The 27,079-nt window shown below is 37.1% G+C and overlaps 1 protein-coding gene across 4 annotated transcripts in view; it reads left to right on the forward strand.

Moving 5' to 3' along the window:
* Positions 1 to 27,079, forward strand: part of LOC5566549 — a 139,039-nt gene that overhangs the window by 30,034 nt on the left and 81,926 nt on the right. The gene's annotated exons all lie outside the window — the stretch shown is intronic.

Genomic DNA, 27,079 nt, shown 5'->3' on the forward strand with positions numbered 1-27,079 from the left:
CTTGTGCTGATAGTGCTAGTTTCTGGCATTTAAATATGTTGCGTTGAATCGTCGTATTTGACGATGCTTTTCCTCTTGAATGTATTACGCATCAGTGAGGTATCATTGATGTCTCCTATCCACAAAATCATATGTTTTGTCAGTCGCAAAAGAATCGAAACATAGACACTGGACGCCATGTTGAATCAATTTTAGGTAGCTAATTATCGGCTCATTTCACCCCCTTGAGTATTCACGACATTTCTGGAGGATTTGCCGTACTGTAAATATCTGGTCCGTCGTCGAGCGGCCGTTCACGAAACCGGCTTGATAACTTCCCACGAACTCGTTTACTACAGGTGTCAGACGACGGAAGATGATCTGGGATAATACTCTGTAGGCCGCATTTAGAATGGTGATTGCTCGAAAGTTCTTACAATCTAACTTATTATTACACCTTCCTTCCACTCCTCTGGTAGCTGTTCTGTTTCCCAGATTATGCCTATCAGCTGGTGCAGACAAATGGCCAGCCTCTTAGGGCCCATCTTTATGAGTTCAGCTCCGATAGCATCCTTAACAGCAGCTTTATTGTTCTTGTGCTGGTAAATGGCTTCCTTCAAAGTGAGGGCTAGTTTGTTTCCATCGCCCGCAGTACTGACCAAGGCATTTCCTTCGTTGTCCCGCCCTTCACGGCCTGTGCTCTCAGCGTAATTCAGGTGTTGGTCGAAGTGCTGCTTCCACATTTCGACCACCTCACGCTCGTTCGTCAAGATGCTTCCATCCTTATCCCTGCACATCTCGCGGGATGTGTTGAACTTCTCCACCACATGTTCATTCCAAACAATCATTATAATAAACAAAAATGTTTAAAATATATTTGGAGCTCTTAAAGGTTTCAGTAAGCTTCCAAAATCCGAATTTCAACTATATCCATGCATCCATATCGTGATCCGACAAGTATTTTGCTCCTTTTCTGATTTGGGATTTGAGCATTGAAATCAAGTATTTATTACAGTTGTTCAGATAAAATATCTAATTCAAAACATGCTACTTAAAGTAGGTGCATTTTGGGAACTTCTTCGGATAATTTACCTAAAGATTCCTGCATGCATTTCATCAAAACAAATCTCACGAATTCCTTCAAAAACTCGTTAAGAAAATCAATATAAAAACACTTCAGATGTATTCATGGGTTGCCCTTATATGGTGCCAGGTCATAAGGCCGAAGTTGGTTAAGCCGAATATGTTATATGCCCAAAACTTTCAAAACTTAACAGGAACCAGATATTTTCCTTTTCTTCATTATAAGCTTCGTTCTTCTGCGTTTTTAATACATTTGGTCTAATGACAAATTCTAAAGTGAATATTTTTTCCTTAAGTGATTAAGTGAATGACACATTCGGCCTATCATACTTCGGCCCAATTGCCCAGCACTCATTTATATTACTATAAACATTCTTTCAGGGAATTCATCTTGGAATTTCCCAATAGAGCCTACGTAATTCCTCTACGTTGACAATTCTTGCATGAAATTATGCCAATTCTACACCTTTTAAAGATTGTTTTTAGCAAGCTTTCCTAGGATTCACATAGGAGAACTCTCCAGACAACTCTCTAGGAGTATCTCAAGGAATTTCCTGCAACATTTCTCAAAGGATTTTTCTTGTATTTAGGATAATTCCAGAAATGGTTCCCGGAAACCTTTGGCAAACCATCACCAACATTATGTCAGAAATCGTCCAGGAAAAGATCTTAGACCGACTCAGACACCTTCAGTATGGCTTTGCTTTGTAGCCACGGACTCTAACCACTCGACTAAGGAAGGCCCCTACTAAGGAATCATCTCATAATTCCTCGAAGCGTTTTCTAAAAATTTATCCACTTATTCCTCCAATAATATATCATGGAATTTTCAATAAGGTTCTTCCAAGGATTTAGACATTTCTTCTATAACTCCTACAGAAATATCTTCTTAGAATACTACATGCATTATTTTCAGATTCACAGGAATATATCCAAGAATTCTGTCATAAATTCCATCAAGTAAGGGATTTTCATAAACTTTAGATCTCCATAAATCTATTCCTCGAGGATTCCTGTAAAGAAAATCTCGGGACATTCATCTGGAGTGTTCTCAGTGGTAGTTTGAGACATTCCACTGTGATTCCTTCAGGGATTCCTCTAGATATTTTTCCAGTAACTTTTCACAAATTTCTCTTATTCAAGGAATTCCTTTCTGACATCCGTTAAATCATTTGGGAATTTCTCCATCTTTATCTTGGATTCCATACAATTTCTTCTTCTTTTTGTCTAGTATTCCGTTATTGAACAAAGCTTGTTTTTCAGTTTATTGTTCTATGACAGTGGTTCCCAACCTTTTTGAAGCTGCGACCCCCTTTTCTATTTTTCATATATCCGCGGACCCGTGGAAATGTTCTTTTTTCGAATCAGGTGAATTGAATGTCGTTCAAAATAAGGATTGGTTTGAATTTGTTACCCTCACTCTCATTGAGTTCTAACTCTCTGCTTCGCCCTTCAGACACTCTTTCAAGGTCAGCTCGGATTCTTCTCTTAATTATCGGTCGTTTATTGAGTACTTACAAACTTACTTCGGTGGCCGGCCAGCGTAGGGACCTTTGCTACAACGGGGACTTCGTCTGGTGATGGGCTAGCGATGGGCTACTAGCCATCGAGATGCTGGGGCTTGATCGGCTGAGTACCACGTGGACGATCGTCTCTGCTCGCTATCATCAATCCACAACAGTGGAGACGGGATGGGCACTCTGCTGTCGATCTCGGGTTCTAACCCCACACTCTCGATGATTGAGGTGGGGTGGGGGAATCGGACGAAATCACGTGACGCAGAATCGCACCGTTGATGATCGGCAGAGCTAGATTAGCTACGTTTTCAGTACGTGCCGTGCACGTGCTTCGTTGACCTCTTAGCCAAGGTGCTTTGGCGGGTTGACGGTAAGGTGAGGTAATTACCGCAAACTTGGTAAAACACCAATGGGTCCTGATGGGGAAATACGGAAATGGGGTCCATTAAAAACTCTGCTAGCCGGTCCTCTATCAGCTATTTTTTTACCTGATCCTAGAGGAATCTATCCGGGAAATACTTCTCCACTTCACTACTTAGATTAACAGTCTAGAATCTTCTATGAAATCTTCACTTTACTCAAAGTTGCTTCACTTGGTTCTAACTTCCTTGATGGTTGGAGTGGAAAAGAACGGTTCGATTCGATTGGACCGGCAGCTGACCCCAAATTTCCCTTTTAACTAGTATGCTGATTTCGTTGACAAAATTTCCCATTATTCCTTGATCCCGAGTGGTGGGTGTTGTTTCGTGTATGTCAAGTGTAAATGTGTATTTAATTTGACCGTTCATAGTGAAATTTTATTTCTTTTATTTTCTATCTCCTAGCTAATCAATTAAGATTCTATTTTTACTAACATGTAGTATTTAATGAGTAGTTTCTCATAAGAATCATCAACTTGTGGCTAATCCCCAGACAACCAGAATGTACGTATAACATAATCACCTTTTACGTTATGCGACGCTTTTATGAGCAAAGTTTCACGCATAAGATGTCGCGAAAAGGTCTTATACGTACAAAAGTGGAGTCGATATACGTACATATTTTATATGATGAAACATAACATGCAATGCGAGTGTGTAGATTTTCTTGCGAATTAGTCTGTACTCTTATGCGACTTAATTAATGATAACAAAATTTATGTGACAGCTGCTACGGATTGATCCGACTTACTTTGTAAAAGTATTCGGGACGAAACAGAATGTACGTATGAACTCATAAAATAGCGTTTTATGCGAGGATACTCATCCTTCGAACGATTTGATCCACCATGTAGTGCGGGAGTGATGCAGTTTGTACAAATAAACGACTTTGTTCGTATACTGCTATGCGACTTCTGGTTGTCTGGGTCATGATTATTTTATGTAAATCATTAACTATTGATCAGTACCAAAGTTACTTGTGAGTGCCACACAAGTTCGCAACGAACAGCAGTATTCTAATAGGATGCTTTCCTCTTCTGGTTCAATCTCGCTGTGCTATGGCTTCTCTTTTAGGGTAAAGTACCAAACGGTAACTGTAATTATTACATCATCATAAGAGAATATGTTAAGAGTTCTCTCCAGCATTTAAAAAAGGATTTGCCAATTCTTTCATCAAGCATTGAAGAAATATATTGAGAAATCTGTTTAAAATTTAATGAAAAAAGCGTGAAATCGCCTATGAAATCCGTGAAAAATTACACGAAATATCACTTTTGAAATCCATATAAGATATCTGCCATGAAATCTGTAGAAATTTACTTAGAATCTATAGCCATATAATTTAAATCAATAACCCTAAAAGGTTCCTGACAAAAAATTACGAATGTATTTCAATGGAAGTTCTTGGCAAGATTCCAACGATATCAAAGTATTTTTTTGATCTGAAATATTTCCTCAGATTACACAAATAATCCTCGAAGATCATATGGTCGGCGTTAAGTCAGAGTGGACCAAGTGCAAAATTGGAGAAAATTAGATTTTTCTTCCAGCGATGCGAAATTACTTTAACTCCATTTCACTTCGATCAGGTTTGATGAATGCTGTGAACTGCGAATATATGTAATGAATTTACTTTGGATGAATAAAAATCGATGAAAGTATGCAGTCAGAGTGGACCAAGTGCTTATTACTATAACAGCGAAAATGAGCAGCGCGCTGAGAAATGCTAGGTAATCAAAGACATTTCAAGTGATTTGTCAGAGTTTTCGACATGGAATGATTCTGCTTCTCATCCATCAATTGAAATTCATAAAAGTTTCTTAGTCGATGCATTTAATTTTGATTTTTGATCATTTACCAGATTTGGATGGGTGCTCAGAAGTTGCAACAAGACAGAGTGGACCAAGTGTCAAAAAGCAAGAAACTGATTGATATTGCATTTTTTGAGTCAAGTTCAGAGTCCGATAGAAGTTTTCGGTGGTTCTATGGTGTATGTATAAGATGTATTAAAATCCGCTTATTGGACCAGTATAGTTTGGCCGGCTTGAATGTTTCTGGCCTTCAATGCCCAGGCCCTACAAATCTTTAATTTCCAAGCAATGTAATGCCAAGAAAAAGAAAATCCTTGAACAGATGTAATTCAAATGCCACCATCAGCATGATTTCGCTGAACAGCTGCGCATTTACCGAAACGACTATTTGGGCCCTGACACAACCATTCTCTTCCTTTATAATAAACTGCCCAAGAGTTTGAATTTCATATCCTGCATAATACGCCAATCAGTAACAAACGGAACGTATCATATTCAGACACATTTATCAAACATTTCCTCCCCTGCCGCAAAACAAAGTGAAACTGGATCCCTTAATTGAATTCTATTGTACCGTTCACCGCCCAGCATCCATCCTGCTCAGCATCTTCCCGGACCCGGACCCAGATTGATCAACAACAAACGAGACCCTCTCCTCTTTATCTATGTCCCATTCCAAAATGTGGCACTCGTTAAGGTGTGAACTCAGCAAAATCTCCGCTTCATCCCGTGTGTAGTCTAGCAAATCTTCTGCACCAGCCTTGCAAATATTTAGCATTTGTTGGCCATTTATTTTCACGCGCGCGCTCACGCTTTTCTGCGCAATGACACATCGATGAAACGGTTTAATAAGTTTCTCTTCACTTTCGGCTTGGGACGACATCGCCGACGTCACCACGCTGCAAATAGAAATTTACCACCGCCGGCCGTGTCAGATCTTCGCGCACAGTTCCATTCAATTCAACTCGTGGTGAACGCCTTTTTTTGATTAACCGCTTTGCAATGCGACCCGAGGAGCCCCCCTTCGATGTCGTCTGTGTTGCGGGGAGAGCTCAATGACCGCTGCCGAAAGCTACGAACCCGTCCCAGGGCTGAGATTAGACGTCGTGCGGGGTGGGTTACTTATGGGCTCACATTCCCTTAATGGCTGATGGTGCGATACAGCTGTTGCTCTGTCTAGTCAGTCATGTAGCTGCTCGTGATGATGATCGCGAGTTGACAATAGCGAGTTGTGATTAGAGACTTTGCCCATCTGAGGGGCGATCTGATGACCTCTGTTTACGTTTGCGTCGGGATGACCTCTTTTAATGGAGCTCGATTAACCCCAAATGAAGGTGGTTTACATAGCTGCTCATTTGAAGTTTTGGAAATTATAATATGGTAGGTTACAGGTGCTGCTGAGCAAATTTCTTAAGATCTCTATCTGATATATTTCAGAGAAATACCTATTGTGATTAATGTTAGGCTTTAGATTTTAAATTTGGGAATTTTCTGCGTTAGCTCAGTATTGAGCAGCTGGACAATTTTGGAAATTTAAATCTCTATTACTTATGAAGCGATTTGAAAGAAACTTGAAGTTGGTATCTTTTAGGATTTCAAAAGTAATAATGGTTTGATTAGAGGGGATATTTTTTTTATTATCGGACAATTTGGGCCGGAGGTTCTCCGATTTGTATGAAATTTTCACCAGAGGACTAAAAGTGAAATTCAAAAAAAAAAAATATAGTGGCCTATTTTTCCGGAAAACTCTAGATGAATTTTCACGATTTCCCTATATACCTCAAACTTTAAAAAATCATATCTCCTGAACTATGTATCGTAGAACAAAAGTCTTTTAGTGAAAACGAAAGGAAATTTTATCAGAAATCGGACTTTGTCGTCGTTGTCAAGCACCACGTGCTGCTGCACCACTACCTTCACTAGAGAAAAAGTCCCGGATCACCGAACTCGAGACAGCAGGTGTACACAAGGGAGCTAAGAGTTTCACTATCAACGGTGAACAAACTGTAAACGAACTTGCGCTTCCGCGCCAGACGATAGACACCGAAGAACTCGCATTGCTACACCCCCACCTAATGGGTCTCCCGATCGAATCATACCACAGCGTTCGGCCACGTATCCTCATTGGCCTTAAGAACCAGCATCTCAGCCTTGCTCTCACGTGCCGCGAAGGTAAACCGAATGATCCTGTCATTATCAAGACCCGTCTAGGAAGGAGGAAGATCCATAGATGTAACCAGTCCAGTGCACTCCATTTATCACATCGGTTCTTGCGAAAATCAGTGCCAAGCGGACGTGGATCTACACTAAGTTATCAAAAACTACTTTCCGTTGGATCGCTTGGGGTTCATGGAGTCTTCTTAAGCACTACTCTCCGTCGGGGATCACCGAGCGCAGTCCCTATTCCAGTCGCTAACTAAGTTCATAGGAGAACGCTATAAAACCGGCCTACTCGACGCCGTTTGCCTGCCGGACAGTCGAGCGGTTTCCAGTGTTTTGAAAAACGCATAATGGAAGAGGCCAAAACGTTGAGGGAGAAAATGACCAACTACATGAAGAAAGGCTACATGCGAAGACGAAGAATTGCGGCAGCCGTCCCAGCGCGTTTGGTTCCTCCCAGTGTTCCCAGTGACAAACCCATGAATTCTGCCTTGTTGAAAGGTTCCGATCATCTTTCATCGTATTGGTCACTCTGTTGATCCGTTTCCGCGAACGTCCCATATAGAGTGTCCATCCCGGGACATCCCGGGACAAAAAATCCCGGGATTTGACAATTTTCGGGATTTCCCGTTTCCCGGGATTTTATTTCTGTCATCCCGGGAATCCCGGGATTCCCGAAGTGTAGGTAAAATTTGCTGAAAACCACTAAATTTCAATGAAAAACAATGACATTTTTCCTTACTATAAACCATAATTGATAAAGTAGAAAAGTATAATGAAAAAGAGAATAAACGAGTAATTATTTTCGTGAAAAAGATCAATTTGCCAAGAAAGAAACACATATTTTTATTAGTCTAGTTGCATAGTTTTAATGCTTTGCTTTTCAACTTGAGCCGTTTTTATAAGCCTATGCTGCGATTAATTTGAAAAATACTACAAATTTGAAAGTACACCTAAACTGTAGCAAAACGCAAGTCAGTACCACCTGTAAAAGTAGGCATTGAGAAAATTGACTGAGAAGGTTTCAATCTCGTAAAAAAAAAAAAAACAGAAGATTGGAATATGTTTCGATCTCAATGAAATTTTCATAATTTGCTTTTCACTCTGTAACCTTTCCAAGAACAATATAAAGATAACCAAATAACGATTCATTTTTGTGTTATACGATGCGAAAATCTGCAGTGAGACTGACATATGTTTAGACAAATGTTGCATATGCGTTTACTTTTCATTATTGGACAATTCGACTTGGTGTTTTTTTACTAATTTTACTGAACAAAACGTGATTTCTCGTTAGTACAGTTGAAAGATCATTAGAAGATATAATGAAAACTGATATCAACTCAATTTTGATCAAAATGCAGATGCGATTCACGGCAGTAAACTTCAGTCAATTATTTTCAGTATTTAACTTTTAGCATGATCTACAATACTTTCAATGATCTTTAATCTTTTCTTTTGTTCTGAAGTTTTCATGAATTTTCAAATGTTTGAGGCAAATTGCTATAAAATTATGACTTAAGTTTTTATCCTACTTCCATTCATAAGTGTAATAGAGAATTTCGAAAAATCCATTGCAAACCCGTAATTAGTCAAGCTCAGTTTTGATTTGTTAGGTTACTTCATAAGAATAAGAAAGTCTTATCTGAAATGTGATTTGCTATTATTAACATTTTATTTTGAAAAGTTTGATTTTCTGTTTATATCATTGAAAAAAAAAACATTGTTTAATTTGTGCTTCCATTTCAACCGAAATGCTAGTTTTATTGAAAATTTGATAAATCCCGGCATCCCGGGATTTCCCGGGACAAGCATAGATTTTTGTCCCGAATCCCGGGATGAGCAAAATAAGCGGGAAATGGACACTCTAGTCCCATAGCCCTGACTGGTGACATATGGGAAATGTTCCACCAGAGTCGGATCCGGCCAGATGAATTTGAAACCATTCTCGTCACAACAGATATGTTTAACATGAGTTGAAAAATAGATAGTTTTCGATTTGCGGCAGAGAAACGATGGATTTTCGATTGAAAGAAAACAATTTTGAAATAATTTGATTTTTAGTTCACAAATTTGATTGTGTTGGTGCACGCGTTGTACCAATTTTGCAGTAATATTAGTGTAAACGTGAGAATAACAAGAATATGGTTAACGTCCGAATGCACTTGTAAATCGAAGGTCGCATCGCATTCCTGTTTACGCCAGAAAATTCAAGTGAGCCGTGAATTCGAACGAATAAGATTCGATTGAAAGTTGGATGCGCCGTAAACAAGAATGGGGGTGTATATCTGAAAACGAATCAACAATGTGAAAGCATATATTTAAGTATTTGTTCTAAATATGCTCAAATGATTCACCTACTCAGCTGGTACAATTTCTTCGCTGCACCTTACCCAATGTGTGTTTCATCTCCTGAAATTGTTAAGGACATTTATGGTCTCAGAATAGTGATCATGGAATTTTTCCGCACAGAAGAGTTATTTGATCAGATTATTAGGCAAAACTGTTAATACATTTTAACTCATAAATTCAATTCCTCAATTATTCAACCGATTGTATGAGCTTTTATTGAATGGAAATAGTTGTACCAGATTTAAGCGTTAATGCTATTCTTCTAAAACCTTCCGCGTTTTTGTGAGTGGTAAATATGATTCTTTTTTTTCTTTTTTGCACTTAGCTCTGGTTTTAAGAAGCGACCCAAATCTTATCAGAAAGGTGTCGGTTAGTGAAAAAATAGCCTCACACATGTCGGGGACTGCTTGGCTTCAATGGTAACCAACCTGGATCACTGGAAAATTCTCAATATCCATAAAAAATATTAATTTATAAAATCATCCTATCGGGACTACCCATGAGCCACTACAACTCCCTTTGGAACATTCGCAAAATTGGTCGTTAAAATCATCCTAGACCATTGTGCGTTTTTTAACACGTAAAAAATCATAATTCTAGAAAATATAAATTTGTAATACACATATAATTTGTATTGAAATTAAAGACCACCTTGATCACCGAAATAAATGTCATGACAAGACATCCAGGAGATTTGAAAAAAAAAAAACTACGTGTGTCTAAGTTGATTTTTACGAGAAGACCATTTTTTACGGTTGCTCCAGATCCTCTTAAGAGCTTTATAGTGGCCACCTATATTCAAGAACAATCCCAATTATCCGTTATGTTTAGTAATTGATTTCTGATATGTTTGGAAAGAAAACCGCTGTGATCTAGGATGATTTTCACGAAATGACCATTTTTACCGATGTTCCGGATCATCCAGAGGCCGTTATTGTGACCACTTATTTCCATGAACAATTCAAATAATCTATGGCGTTTTATAACAAGAAATTCTGATGAGTTTGCAAAAAAAAAACTGTCTTGGATTGTTCTATGAATTGACCATTTTTACGGATATTCCGGATTATCCGCCGGAGAACCACGTTGTTTGCCTTCGAAGTCAAGTATTCCCCAACATGTAAGAGACTATTTCTGCTCTAAACGGCACCTGCCTGATAAGATTTGGGTCACTAGCCAACGAGTTTATTCAAAAATCAGAGCTACCTGATCAGATTTGAGTGATAAACAAGAAAAAACAGGCATACTAACATCTCACACAAACGGGGCACTATGGGCGGTTTCCATACAGACTGGCGGCCAAAAATGTTTTTTCCATCTCATGTCGTGCTTATGAGTTTTGTGATACAAATTTGATGTTTTGGTTTCAAAAAACAAGTTTTCGAGACTAACTTTTGAATAGGGCCTATAACGAAATAATAAGTTTTGTTACTAATGATGCATATAAGCCATTTATGCGATTTACGTTGTGCAAACCATTATAATGTTAGAACTTACATAGAAATGATGATATACATGGTTTAGCGATATTCAGTTATTCTCTGAATTGTTCTTTAGCTGTTTTTAATAGAAAATGGTTAAAAATATTGTAAAAAATCAAAAAGCCCTAAATTAAAAAAGTGCAAATTTGTGCAGCTAAATTCTTCACGATCCTTTAGTTTACATTGGATATGAATTTTAGCCTGGGACAAATAAGTATGGGATGTGTAAAGTTTCGATATAAAATCAAATTTTTTTTTTCAGTGCACCTCCCGCATTTTTTCGACCTAAAGTACGAATTTTATTTTATTTTATTTTTATAAAATAGTTTTTTGAATAAGCTTTCGAACAGTGTATAAAGATTTGTATAAAATATTACGATTATGTAGTATATTGTATTCAATGTGTACCTTGTGTTTGCGCTGAATTCTTCATTTTTCTTAGAAATTCTAACTTTGACATACTGTTTCAATTAAAATATAAAAGATCTTGTCCTGATATTCCAGGAATATCTTAATAGAAGTGTTTACTATGGAATAATGTACAAGAAAAACCTATCAGAACAAGTCATTTTTTCGATTATTGGCCACCTGATCGCCCATAGTGCGGGGAGGGTTTTAGTGGGGTGGTACAAACGCTGAAAGCTAGTATAACTATTTCCTTCTACTAAAAATCTAAAATTTCGAAAATCGGTTGTAGTATTGCTAAGAAAGAGCATTTTGAAATTTGTAGTTTCACCCTGAAAATTTACGGTTAAAATTAAAGTAACGTGACACCATATTTTTGCACCTAGTGTAACTTTTCGAAGAATTGTCCGATTTTAATTCTTTTTCTATGGAAACACGTATCTTAACGAGTAGAAAGAGAATCCAAAATATAAGAGTTCTATAAGAAGTATTTATTTTACAATGTGAAAAATTAGACAATTTTCGAAACACGACACCATAATAATGTGACTATTTGAAAAAATACGTTTGCAAAAAAACAATAATTCGTTTGAAAAAATTAACCCCGTGCATAACAATGTCATCTAATACCCTTCTTGTTAACGGATAAGACAGTCATATTACACTTGATAAACTATGATACAGGACTTTTATAAACATGTTGTTAAATGTCTCAATTCCTCACCAATAAATTATATAACTTTATATAACTTTTCCGGTTCGATTTTTTTCTGTATTTTCAATCAAATTTTTGTTTGTTATACAATATAACATATTGTCTTTCGTGTTCTGCATAGCTTTGGAAGTATTTCAGAGTTTGAATTTTTGATATCTTGGCGTAGATGTGCGTGAAATGTGTCAATAGCGAAACCGCGGCGATTTTTTTTATCGCTGAAAAAAATCCATCATTCTCGCTTGTTTACCATTGGGTAATGGTGTTTTACTTTACTGATACAATAAACAAACCCCAAACATCCGATAGCAATAGTGTCCCCCAGGTTTGGAACTTGTTTAGATGGGTATATCACGATTGTTACAGAGAGCGATAAGTAAGAGATACTCTCAATCTTTTCGGGATTAAATCCCTGATTGTGGTCGAAATAATCGACCTATTAAACAAACAAATACTTTCAATGATTATATGTGGAAATTACGCAGTCTTGGAATGGTTAAAACGAGTTTTATTTTAACCCAACGTTTCGACACGGGGATTATTTCCTCAGGGAAAATTTGCCATTTGTCAAACAAGAATTTCGTTAGTTGAAAGTGATTTCGAATAGTCATATACCAACGAAAATTTAAACATAGGATAGTTAAAGTTAGGCCAAACACTGGACAAAAAACGAAAAATTAGTTTCCCTTGAGGAAGACACAATCCTCATGTCGAAACATTGGGTTAAAATAAAACTCGTTTTAATCATTCCAAGATTCCGTAAATTCCACAAATAATCATTGAAAGTATTCGTTTGTTTAATACCACGATTATATCGACCACAATGAGGGATCTGATCAGTGAGAACCTGCAGTTTCCCCAGCATTGCAGTGAATGATGCTGATACAAATCGATGCCAAACAATTCTTTCCCAAAATCGGCTTTCACATTCGCTTTTTAAAAAAAGCCATGAAATTGCATCTTGCGATATTCTCAATTCGATATAGTGAGCGATCAAAATACAACATATCAACGCTATAATTAAATGTTTTACCATATTATATAGATCTACGAGCCTCTGCTTCCATTCATTCAACATGATGAAATACATTAATTTCCTTTAAAATTCATTGTTCGCCCTCAAAATTTAACCCAAACATATAAATTCACAATTCCTCAGTGCAACGAAAGCATGACAATCAAAGGAACCGTTTTCTACAAGCTTTTTCTCAGTACGACAGCTTGAACTTACGCGGAAGTTGAGGAAATTTCATAAAATTTCGTGAATTATAGAAGTTTTACGGCGTGAGATTGGAATGAAATCCTTCAGTGAAGAAGGACGAAGGTTTTCCATTGGGAAAATAAGTGCCCGGCGAAGTAAGTCACACAGGGAGGCGGAAAGAAACTCGTATCGTGAAGTAGTATGACTCAGTCGATCGCTAAGCATTTCTCTCAAATCGTGTTCGTCCATGCGATTTCGGCGAAAAAGTGCAAAGTTGATAATTGAACTGAAGTTATTCATCGAAATACAGTAGTTTTCACAAAACTACACTTGGAAAATGAATCTATGTTGTAGGTAAGTTTCAATATCCGCCGTCGTGGAACATTTTATGTTTGATAAGACGAATAATAGCGCTTACGATGAGGTAGAACGAAACACTAGTTACCCTATAGTTACGAAGTCCATCTAAATAGTTCAATTTCACTTTTCTGGTTCAACTTTTCCTTGTATGAATAAATCGATTGCATCGTGGTCTTGCCACCATTGTTATAGGTTTCTTTCATCTCTTAGTATTGGAATGCAATAAAATGATCTGTCATTTCTCCAAATAACCATACTCTCAAGTTTTATCATTGTTTCTGAAATGCCCATGAAAATCTCTGGTAGAGTGTGGAGAATTGTTTAATAAAGTGAACAGAGATTCTCGACAGAAACATGAAAATTTCCTCGAGGAAAGCTGTTAATATTTTTTTGCAATTTCGCATCGTAATAGGCTGTTTTCCATCACGCTAATCTGTCATGAAACGGCCTTCTTTCCTGCACTGAAGTATACAGTGCGGGAATAGTCATTACCTAACTGAAACCAGTGCTGTAATGAGTCATTACGCAACGCTTCCTCATTACTCAACTGTTTTGAGTTGCGTTATGAATCATAACACAACAATTTCTCAGAAATTGTAAAACAATGGTGAATGCATTCCGATATAATTTCTGATACCCTCAAGTGGTCTACTACGAAATTGCAAAAAATGTTGTACGTAACTCGTTGCAGAACTCGATTTTTACAGCACTCGTCGTAATTATCCTACTCGGCAAGCCTCGTAGGATAAATTTACGACTCGTGCTGTAAAAATCATCATTCTGCAACTAGTTCCGTAAACTACTATTACGGAGTTCATGTCTTCAAAAGCTTGAAAAGCATTTCGTCGAAAGCTTTTACCGTTTTGTCTCAAATTCCGAACAGACTCATATTCCGAAAACTCGGTTTTTGTATGACGATTTGGTTGAAATGTTTCGTTGAAATATGTCACCAAATAACAAGGAAATGGCAGTCAATTGCAATTCAATTTTAACGTCTCCAATATTTTTTAAACCGTGCAAGTAGTGATCATTCTCTAGTTTGAGACCAATAGAACACGCTCAGATACATGTATTTGCGACATTATTCATTTGAATACGATTTATTCATGCTGTTCGGAATTTGAATCAAGGTGTTCGGAATATGAGACAGAATGAACACAGTGTTCGGCATTTGAATCAAAATGTTGTTCCATACTTTTACGTAAATCAATACTAAAACTAACTAAATCAACATTGTTATCGGTACACCCAACAGCTAACAGTTAGACTTTGCGTAGAAATTAAAATTTACACAAATATCAGCCAATTTATGCCAATCTGATGTATTAGAAGTCACTGTTGGCCTTAAGTGTTCGGAATATGAGTCAAAACGGTCATCAGCTACCGAACTCGATTTCCACCAACCCGGTGCTAGGCAGCCATGTTTTCGTGGTCAGCATCAAACTCAAGAGCAACAACGTGCATTGGCCTAATCATATTAGGGATTTTTCCTCCAATACTAAAATGTATTTCTAGCTAATCACATCAACTCAAATTGACTTGCTGTAATGCAATCCAATAGATTGCAACCATTTGTTTGTTCGAATAGCTGTTATTATGCGGGAAAAGAAATTTTTCGTAGAAATAGATTTCGCCATCATCGATTGTTATTCCTCAAACGGTTATTTGTTTACAAACATTGAGCTGTCAGTGGGGACCACTTCCCAGTAGGAGCCAGAGATGTTTGCTCGTTATTTTTCAATGGTGTTGTATAGGTGGTGTCAGGAGGCTGATTTCCACAGCCCTCGACTCGTGAAGTGATAATCATCATTCTTAATGGTAGCAATTAATGTAATGCTGACGATCATTAAAGTTAGATGAACGATTTTGAACCCATATAAAATCCTAAAGATTTACATCAAATGGAAACCCTAATAGCTGTTGTAAAGCTTATGCAGATTACTCCTTTTCTCACTGTTAATCGCATTTATGCTACACTTACCTTAGTCACTTCTTAAAACTTTGTTCAAGCCGTTTCCATCATTACCCCGGTGACCTAAATGTCGGATCGCTTAAGATCGACCTCCCAAGGTTCATCTCTGATGATCGAAACGCTCCCACCATTAACATTAGCCCAGGCATTAGCGCACTTTGCATTCAACGCGTCACCCGCCCTAATTGCCCTGTTTGTACGATTCATCCAAAAACGGCTTACAATGTGTAGTTCGTGCATCAGCCCTATTTCACGCTCGACTGACCATCTATCCAAGTCTCGGGGCGCGCCTTTGCCTTTGGCGGCGGTCCCAGAACAAAGAACGCCGCACCCCGAAGTCTCTCCCGATGAGATTATTTATATGCGAACCATCCGCCCAGTAGCGACATCTATCCAACCAACGGCCGGCACGGGCAGGGAGGAACATCGTTCGTGTCAAGGTCATCATCGGTGCCAAGCTGGCGGGACTCTCAGCAAATCCAATTACCGGCTTATTGTCATCCGCAATCCAGCTCTCCATAGACGCCCTTTATCCAATCTCTCCCAGGTCGGATGAACATCAAGCTCGGATGGACCTCTCTCGTTCGTGGTGGCTAGAGGTATAAAGCGTATGGAGAGAGAAGAAGATGGAACAGTAAGGTGGTCCATTTTTATGTGGTGAACATTAGACTGTAAAATTTTTAAGTTACAACCACTAAATTAGTTCATTTAAACCCAGAAAAGCTACTGTGAAAGTTTGAGTAAAATCTCGTCTTTCTTTAGTTAATATTGAAACAATCAAACCAAAAGTCTCTTCATTGAGAAAGAAAATAATTATATCTATATTCAGTTTTTGGACCACTCTAAATGGTCACATTTATTTCAAAATGAAAAAGACGAGTTCAGTGTTTTTGATTACTGATTAGACTCACGAAATTCAAACCAAACCAAAGTATAAAAAAAAAATTCTAGGAAATTGCTCGTTGTACCCCGGGGGAAACTTAAATTAACGTTTCTCTAACCAAAACTATTTACCGTTTTGTCTCAAATTCCGTAGAGACTCATATTCCGAACACTCGGTTTTTGTATGGCGATGTGGTTGAAATATTTCACTGAAATATGTCATAAAATTACCAGGAAATGGCAGTCAATTACAATTCAATTTAATCAACTTTCAATTTTTTTATAGCTCGGGAGTAATGATACCGTTTTGTCTCAAATTCTGAACAGACTCATATTCCGAACACTCGGTTTTTGTATGGCGATTTGGTTGAAATGTTTCGCTGAAATATGTCATCAAATTCCCGTAAAATGTCAGTCAATTGCAATTCAATTTTAACGTCTTCTAATCTATTTTATACCTCTGGAGTAGTGATGATTATCTGGTTCGAGTTAGTAGAACTAGCTCAAATACATTTATTTGCGAAATTCTTCTTTTGAATACGATTTATTCGTGCTGTTCGGAATTTGAGTCAAGGTGTTCGGAATATGAGGCAGAATGAACGCAGTGTTCGGCATTTGAACAAAAATGTTTTTCCGTACTTTTACGTAAAAGCAATACTAAACAAGTTTAAATAAATATTTCATTCGGCACACCCAACATCTAACAGTTAGACTTGGCAAAGAAATTTAAATTTTCACTAATATCAGATAATTTATGCCCATCAGATGCATTCGAAGTCACTGTTGGCCTTAAGTGTTCGGAATATGAGTCAAAACGGTATTACAGTCTTCACTTATTGAAGAATACGCAAACCAATGATGAAAGATATTCATCTACTGCAGCGCCATCTATGGTTATTCTCTCTTAGAGAGGGCGAATTCCCCTCAAACTTTCACAGTAGCTTTTGTTGATCATAATGAAATAATTTTAGGGGTGTAACTTAAGATTTTTTTAGTTTTACGACTATGGGCCACCCTAGAGAGCAGTCGTTAGAAGCTCTCCATCGTCTTACTACGCAAAATTTCGAACCGAGTGGGAGCTTAATGGACTGCGATGTTTTCGGTAAGGGACAGAATCACTACCACCTACGCACCTTTGAGCTCATCATCGTTGGACACATTAGTCTACTGAAGTTCTCGATTAAATGGATTCGATTGACAAGGCTCACGTTTCATTCGAATGGCGCGTCGTTCGTTTCCGTTCTGACGGTTCTTCGTTGGCGGAATAGTAGCACTTAAATGATCATTAGGATTCAGCAGACGGCGATCGATTCAATCGCACCGGAATTAATGACGCAAAGTGGACGGACACAGGTGGTGGCTCCCGTGCTAAGCCAATTTCGTAATCTTGTCAGGCGAATTGATGAGAACTCGAAATGTCATTCTAATGACCATTAAACCATCATCGTATTTGTTCGAGTCATTTGTCTGAAGACATACCTGCATTGAAAACATTGATGCAAATATCTGAAACTTTGAGAGCATTCTCAATTTCTGGGGGAGGTTTTTCCAGATGGTGAGTGTGAACAGTTTTTTCAACTTCTGAAAGAAAGCTTTCATAGCTTCCAGCTTCTTCAAATTTTCCAGCCTTTACTTTAAGCTTTGACAATTTTCAATCAAAAGCTAACCATTTTCTATATGAAGCTGCACAGTCTATGCTATTTTCTGTAAATGTTTGATATATTACAAGCTTCTCGACTAGAAGCTTATCAAGCTTCCTTCGAAAAGCTTTACAAGAATCTGTCAAGAAGATTTGCACGCTTTTCCAGCTGCTAGGAGAAACTTTTTTCAGGGGACACTTTTTCTAGGAATAGCTTTCAAAAGCTTCTAGGAGAATATTTTCCAAACTTTTAGGAGAAGTTTCCCAAGCTTCTAGGAGAATTTTTTCCAAGCTTCTAGAAGCCTCGAGGAGCTTCTAGGAGAAATTTTTCCAAGCTTCTAGGAACTTCTAGGAGAAGCTTTGCCAAGCTTCTAGGTTAAGCTTTTCTAAGCTTCTAGGAGAAGCTTTTCAAAGATTCTAGGAGAAGTTTTTCAGAGCTTCTAGGAAAAGTTTTCCAGGCTTCTAGGAGGAGCTTCTCCAAGATTCTAGGAGAAGCCTTTCCAAGCTTCTAGGAGTTCTGGAGGTATTTACGAAGGCAGATTTTGCAACACGAATCTAGCTTGCGTAGACTAGAACCTGAGGCATTCATGTATCCAAATTTTTACAGTTTGAATCGCATTGTTAGGTTTAGCATAATTAAACTCTTAGGCAAATACTTTAGCTATATAACAGAAACCCAAGAAAATGATCTAAGCGTAGAGAGTTTTATATTTTATCTCAATGTAAATACTAATTAATGGACAAAATATAATTTTACAAAAATGTAAAAAAGGAGTAGATTTTCCAAGCTTCTAGGAGAAACTTTTCCAAGCTTCTATGAGAAGCTTTTCCAAGCCTCTAGGAGAAACTTTCCCAAGCTTCTAGGAGAAACTTTTCCAAGCTTCTAGGAGAAGCTTTTCCAAGCTTCTAGGAGAAACTTTTTAAGCTTCTAGGAGAAGCTTTTAAACGCTTCTACGATAAGCTTTTCTAAGCTTCTAGGAATGGATTCTCCAAGCTTCTAGGGTAAGCTTTTCCAAGCTTCTAGGAGAAGCTTTTCGAAGCTTTTAGGAGAAGTTTTCCAAGCTTCTAGGAGGAGCTTTTCCAAGCTTCTAGGAGAAGCTTTTCCAAGCTTCTAGGAAAAGTTTTTCCAAGCTTCTAGCTGAAGTTTTTCCAATTTTCTAGCAGAAGCTATTCCAAGCTTCTAGGAGAAGATTTTTCTTGCTTTTAGGAGAAGCTTTTCTCTGCTTCTAGGAGAAGTTTTTCCAAACTGCTATGAGAAGTTTTTCCAAGCTTCTACGAGCAGATTTTCCAAGCTACTAGGAGAAGTTTGTCCAAGGTAGGTCAATATTGTAGGTCTCATCTCTTTCAGAAAATTATAAAAGGAACTGTTGGTAGAAACTTCATGGTATCATAGACATCTGTAAAAACTGTTTCCATCACTTCAGGTACTCCAACCAGAGCAACATGACCGAGCAAAAGTGAAAACAATTTCGCGCCTTCAAGGTGAACGTGCTCCTCGGGGGTTGGCTCTCTTGGGACATGTTTCTCCGTCTGGAACCTCATTCTACCCCAGCACCTCTACATATCTATACCTAAAGCGTAGCACTTTCCACAAAAGGGAATCCAACTCGTTTCAGACCACCACCGCCAGCATATTGCATAATCGTTGCTTCGTGGTTCAAGTTGATCTAGCATTGTGCCACCAAGTGATGTGTCCGTAAAAGGAAAGAAGGCGCAAGAAATGCAGTTGATCTGACCGAAGCAAGCGAAGCATAGGTACAGTGGACAGTAGTGGAAGAGAGCATAAGCTTCGTATGAATCCGGTGAGAACCTTGCCCGAGGGGTCCCAAATGATTGTTTTGCCCAGCCGTCATTCATAATTATTGTTTGCGATTCACGCCAGGGGGGGTTAAATGTTTTCGCCTGGCGGCCACCCGAACAAATAACCAACAAAGACAACAGAGGCAAGCCGCCACGCCACGGATGAAGGATTCTACTACTTCGGGTCTCGGGTTTGCGTGTTGATCGAAATTTAGGTTAACGGTAATTGGCCGGGTGCCATATTAGTACGGGGGCAGGTTTACGCAAAAGTCGAGGGCAGGTTCTTTGGAAGAGCCATTTGGGGCGAGATTACAAAGTGATTAATTGTGGAGTGTCAAGCTGAATCGGATCATTTTCGCTCAAAAGTAGCTGCACCAATTGCTGAGATCGATGCACTATGAAATACTTTCTCAGTCTAGCTGGCCAAAAGTATTTCGATGCGTTTTTCGCATTATTTCTTCAACTTTTTGGCGCTATGTTTCTGCAGGGACAGAGCCTGTTTCTCAGCTAAGTGTTCTAATGAGGACTTTCACAGTTATCAACTGAGAGCTTTCTGTAATCTGAAGTTTTCATTTTACCCCAAACATGTTCTTCTATAAATAAATAAATCCAAAAAAAAAATCTCAATAATCTCAAACCCTCTTATTAAGGTGATACAGCACTAATTTGAGTAGGATTCTGTACGTTTTTGATTTTGAATGGAATTTTGACGTTTACTGGTCGTGTTGTTTACTAATTTCATTGCATTTCATTTCATTGAAAGAAATATTTTTGTGCAGAATTTTCAAAATGACATTTGTCCAGCTAGATTCACCAAATACCCCTTAGTGCCCAGATTAGCGTTACGTACGGCTGACTGCCGTTGACGGAGAATTAATTTATTAAATAAATCAGCGCCCCTTAAGGGGGTGGTGATTTCACTACGGCCAAGGTCCAACCAGTCATGGCTTGCTTGCTCGGTTCGACGAGAAATTGGAGCTCTCGATTTTGTGATGCTAATCGCACAAAAACCTAGCAAGCCATTGTGAACTCTTCATTAGTTTGGCGTCGTCTCCGATGGAAACGAAACACGCCCACGATTTCCTTTGCGTGGTCGCGAGAACCCAAAGCGGGCCCCGGGGTGCTACTTAATTGCAAACCCACGGCACCCGCTAATACTTCTATTTATTAGATTCTAACTGTCGGAGACAAAGAAACCTATCGAACGGCTTCCAATCGTTTGTGGACTCAATTGTTCTACCCGGGCAGAAATTCTTGAGAATACAATGCACTTCGGTCGATCGGGGAGTCGGTTTCCAATGTCAGGCCTTATCACTAAAATACGTATTTATTGATCTATCATAATTTTGAACTGAAATTTTGAAAGTTGATCCTCATACGGTCAACTTTTTGGATTGTGAAACTATATTTTACTTTGGGAAACCTTACTTTTGCAAAGAATAATCGCTAAAAGTCGTTTGGAGAACATCGACTTTTTCTAAAATAAGTTATTTTATTTATATACATCAACTGTTCCGATTCAATTTTCATTTAGATATAATTAATTATCAAAGTAGAGTATTTTCTAAAATAAAAGATTTTTGGTCTATGAACAACTGAGATCTAGCCATTTGTATGTAAGGGGACTAATTTGTATGTAAAATTGAAAAAATTGCAAACTTATTGCTCAATGTTGCAGCCAGATTCAATCTACAAATCAATTACACGTTAACAATTACAGCAGTGCAGTGCATTCAGATGTGATCGTGTCTGTTTTACATAATTTTTACGACAAGACCGCCAACCACCGCTTGATGGCGTCTACTCATCTGCATACGATCATGCGCGGCAGCAACTCATTGACAGAAATTATGTCACTTTATTAGCAATTTTTTCCGGCTTATGCTTCGCCGCCATACACAGTTGAAATAAAGGATTTGTCGTCGCAAATAGTATGATGTATTCCGTTTTACCTAAAATTTCGAACATTACTCATATTCCGAACATTCGTCTCTTTTTAGCGATTAAGAAAACTATCTAAATTTCATCACATAATTCGAACCTAGATCTAACAAATGAGATCCACGACCATCAAAACCAAACTGAGAAGAAAGAAATCATTTTTATCAACTTGGCTGTTTTTCTACATTTTTTTACTGTGTATCATACTTGCTGATCCCATCTTCCCATGCTATGATTGCAAGCTCATTGCTGCTTCGTTCAGCAAACGCAAGGCAAGAAGCGCAGCAAATATATCCATAAAATATGCAGCGCATTCGGTTTTACACCGGTGCGATGCTCTGTGCCGTTTTGCAATAACTCAATACTGGCCCCCGGAGGCATATTTTGGCTTCGTTTGCTTTCGCATCAACATTGCAGCTGAAGATTCATCCAATAAATATGCTTATGAGTGACGATGGTTGCATGGACTGCACCAATCAAAGATAGGCGGGCTGACATGGAGGTGACATAGTCAGAAGTTCGTTGTGTCCAGACAAGGACGCCCTTTTTCAATGAAATATGTGTTTGTGTAGAATGGGAATCATTTCTTTTATTTAACGACAATCTTAATCTCTTTAGACTCATTACATCTTCCTTATGACACATGAGGAAATTTCTAGTCATCTTTTGAAGCAATCCCTGAAGGAGTTCTTGTTTGCTACTAAAATTCACGACAGCAAGAATTTTGTTATTATTTCACCGAAAAAAAAAGATAAAATCATCTACAAAAAAAAACTGCAAGAATTTTGTGTGAGTCTTTAAAGAAACTCATGGATGAGATTTTAGAAGTTTCATGTTCATGAAGAAATTTTTAATTAAAGAAACGTTTCATTATCAAAAGATAGTACCATAGTACTTGTACTGTTGTCTATTTTCTTACGCTAAGGCTGCATTTTTTCTTGTTCTCTATTAGTATTATTCCAAACATTACATTGGGTTTTTATATCTAGGCAACACTATCATCCTTATTTGGTAGAACTAAATTAAGCATTTATCAACATATTGTTAACAATATATAATATATGCAGTTCAGAATTTTTACAGGTGAGTTGATTTCACCTGCTTATAAGAGAAAAAAACGCTTTCAATTTACTTAAGACGAATTCCATGTCAAATCGGTCAGTCACAGAACTCGACCATCTTCGATTTGGATTAAATTTTGCACATGTTTTTGGTATGGTAGAATAAGTGTTTTCCATAGAAAATTTGATCATTCTGACTCAAGTGTAACTTTTGAAAATGGCCTATAAATTTTTGCATGCAACTTATTTGAAAAATTCTAACTCGGAAACTGTTGGTTTTAGAGAAAAATGTTCTATGAAGAAGATGTAGTGAATTGTTTGGACTATGAGATAAAAATATACACTGAAAAAATATTTTATTAATTTTCATAAAAAAAATCAAAAATAAAACTTAAATTTAAAATTACACAAAAACCCCATTTTTAATATTTTTTTAATTTTCACCATAGAATCTTGATAGAAAACATGTTAAGGACAAAGTTTCATAATGGAGAAATTTTTAATAAAAAAGTTTTTCTAAGAACAACTTTTGGTCGACTTTCAAAATTTTGATTTTTTGTCAAAATAAATACGTTCTGATGATACAGTAAGCATCTTTGAATGATTCTAAGCCATAATGATTATATGAATAATTTCTCTACAAGTAGCCATTTTCGAATTATATCAAGTTTAATGCAAAAAATATTATTTAATTAATAAAATAGGCCATTTTCATAAGTTAATCGCGTTTCTCCATTAATAAAAATACGTTTTCGAGAGTAAAGACCATATTACTTTCCACTTATTTATTTTCCTTGATGGAGAATCGCGAATAACTAATGAAAATTACCTATTTTAATATTTAAATAATATTGTTTTGCATTAAACTCGATATATTTCGAAAATGGCTACTTCGTGATAAATTATTCATATAATCATCATGGCTTAGAATCATTTAAAGATGCTTACTGTATCATCAGAACGTATTTATTTTGACAAAAAATCAAAATTTTTAAAATCGGCCAAAAGTTGTTATTAGAAAAACTTTTTTATTAAAAATTTCTCCATCATGAAACTTTGTCCCAAACATCTGTTTACCATCAAGATTCTATGGTGAAAATTTAATAAATATTAAAAATGGGGTTTTTGTGTAATTTTAAATTTTAGTTTTATTTTTGATTTTTTTATGAAAATTAATAAAATATTTTTTCAGTGTATATTTTTTTCTAATAGTCCAAACGGTTCACTACAACTTCTTCATACAACATTTTTCTCTAAAATCAACAGTTTCCGAGTTAGAATTTTTCAAATAAGTTGCATGCAAAAATTTATAGGCCATTTTCAAAAGTTACGCTTGAGTCCAAATGATCAATTTTTCTATGGAAAACACTTATTCTACCATACCAAAAACATGTGCAAAATTTAATGCAAATCGAAGACTACCGAGCACGATTTTTATTTTTTTCGACTCATTCTGGATGGAATTCGTCTTAACCTAACTTAACCTAAATATAAAACGCATTAAAAGCTTGCAACTATTTTTGTCTAAAATTATTAATTATTTTATTCGACATTTGTTCCAATGTTCCAATTCAATTTTGTCTGAATAGTTGAAATTTTAAGCTTTCATTCCATACAAAAAGATTGGAAATCGGTTGAGCTGTTCAAAAGTTATAATTTTTTTTTAAACATTACAAATCTAATGAGACCTGCAGTGTGTGCCGATAAAAAAATAACTGATTTTTTATTTTCAAAAAAATATATCTTAAAAACTAAAAAACATACATCGCTGAAAATTTGACAGTATACGTAAAATTTTCTGAACTTTCAATAAAAAAATGAGAACAGCGATAGCCACTTTGGTCCCGAGGCCTTCAAAACACGAAAAAACGGAAACTATTGAGTTTTATCATGTAAAAACACAATTTTTGTGAAATTTTATATTTTTCCTGAAAAGTCAAAAGCCTTCATTTCGTCCAAAAAGATTGAAAATCGGTCAAACGGTTCAAAAGCTATAATTTTTTAAAAAATAAAAATTTTGCAAAATTGCGATTTTTCTGGTCACCCTTTTTCGGAAATGGTCGCCCTAATAAAAAAATCTAAAAATACGTGTATCCTTATTTCGGATAAGGAACAAAATAGCAAATTTGCACGGAATTCGGAGACTTAAAGAGGTTTGCCGCAACGGGATTGGGTATTTCCAACCATCTTTTAACAGAACATTCATAGAGTCAATAATGGCTCATCACATAAATTTAACTTCAATCGTCTACGTTTCCCACAGAGCCAACCCAATTCGGAGAAAATGCTCCCATTAGTATTCTCCTCAGCCGACATTAAAATTTATGACTATATTTGGTCCGTCCAACTCCTGTCGTTTAGCAAATCCCTTCTCACTCCCGTGCCAATTTTTTTTCGCAAAAATTGATACTAGTCGATCCCACCAGGGGATTCGATCCTCAGGTGCCACTCGTCACGAACCTGCTGTTGTCTTCGCGTCACTCGACACCCACATCCACCTTTGGGGGACCAGTTGGGTAGACGTAAATATGTTAATATGCCACCTTTTAGTGCGAACTGCCATTTGGCTTAAGAATTTTTAATTCTGTCACCCAAACCGACTGGTTCGGGTTCGCAATGCAGTCCTATAAAATCGATCGACGGCCCCGATTGGGGCCGAGTGTGAGTGATTTGAGTCACAGTTACGCAGATCACTTTGACGACATGCAGGGTGAAGTTTTGTTCGGACGGTGCACAGTGGCGTGTCTTCATACAAAGGTCCGGAAAAACATCAAAGGTGTCCGAGATCAGTGGAAAAGTTTATTATGCTTAATAACTTTTCTCTATATATGAAAATTAACGTCAAATTGGGAATTCGATTTTCTAGCGAATTCATAATAAATCTTCGAGCTGTTTAGTTGAATACCTAGTAATAAATGGAAACCAAATTTAGTACTATACCATTTAAATCCATTAGAGGGATACACATATTTCGACCTCAAGGCCTTCTTCAGTGTCGTGTACTAGTCTAGTCTAGTCTAGTCAATAGCACAGAAGTCTATTAAAATGCATACGAATGATTTTAAGAACATACTTTTTGTCCGGCCATGCGCCACTGTGCGGTGAAGACTTATGAGAGATCTGAGAGCCTTTAAGTAGGTTAGGTAAATTGACACAGGCGCACTCAAAATCACCGTCGTAGTTGTAAATGGGCTTTTAAATTAATTTGCGTTTGGAATTGAAATGTTCAAACGGAGATATTGTTTTTCAAATCCCAATTCTTTGATGAGGCGGCTCCGATCAAAAGCATATATGCACCATCAAAGCGATTTGAATCGGATCCAAGGTTCGCTCTCGAAATGGAAGCTTGTTTTGTAGGGCTCGTGCTTCGAAGCGTAATCAAACGGTCAATTCCATTACGAATGCAATGATCATGCGGATGATTGCAGTTCAAATAAGGGACCCCGGGGCATGTGGGACCTAAAAACACGATAGTTGAAACAAATTGTTTAATATAATTTTTCAATTGTCAATATTTTGCAAATTCTACAACATGGTCACATTATTGTAACGTATTTTCTGGTGTGTGTATGAGTTGGATCGAACAATTTCGAAATTGTGAAAACTTTAGAAGAAAGTTTTAAAATGAGCTATTAGACGCAGTTACCTCGCTGAACGGGGCAAGTGGGACCCATCCAGTTTCATGCGTCGATCCACATCAGTAAGTCACCCATTGCAATAATAGGATTGATATATCATATATTTTGAATTTTGAATACATATCTGATGTACATATATGATGTACATGAAAATAAGTAACGCTCAAGGAAGAAAACATACATTAAAAAGTATGTTAATATCACACTTAATATAATGTGAAAATTCCTCATCAAAAGCATGATGGGGATTAAAACATGTTCAAAATATATAATTTATAAGTAATTAATTGGAAAGTAGCACGAAAGTTTTTAATGATTCAGCGGGATCTTGCTACTAATTTGGCAATTTTTTCGCTCAAATAACGGCCGTTTTATATTTAAACTTCAATTTTAGAAATGGGTTGAAATTGTTGACCATGTTTGACGTTCACTTAGTCGTAAAAAACGCTACATGGGTTCAACTTTTTAACACTATTATGTTCCTATTTGACATTTCGGAAGAGACACGGAAAAAAATACACCATAAATTGAGTTTAAACCAAGGGGCATGGCAAAATCCAAAAACCCGGAAAACATGATTTTTGGGCTTACATGAAAAAAAAAACACACACATGTGTGTGTGCATGCAAATATTGAGTGAACATGTGTTTCTGGCCTAAACTTAAG

The sequence above is a fragment of the Aedes aegypti genome, chromosome 3 (assembly GCF_002204515.2).
Source record: "Aedes aegypti strain LVP_AGWG chromosome 3, AaegL5.0 Primary Assembly, whole genome shotgun sequence".
Taxonomy (NCBI): domain Eukaryota; kingdom Metazoa; phylum Arthropoda; class Insecta; order Diptera; family Culicidae; genus Aedes; species Aedes aegypti.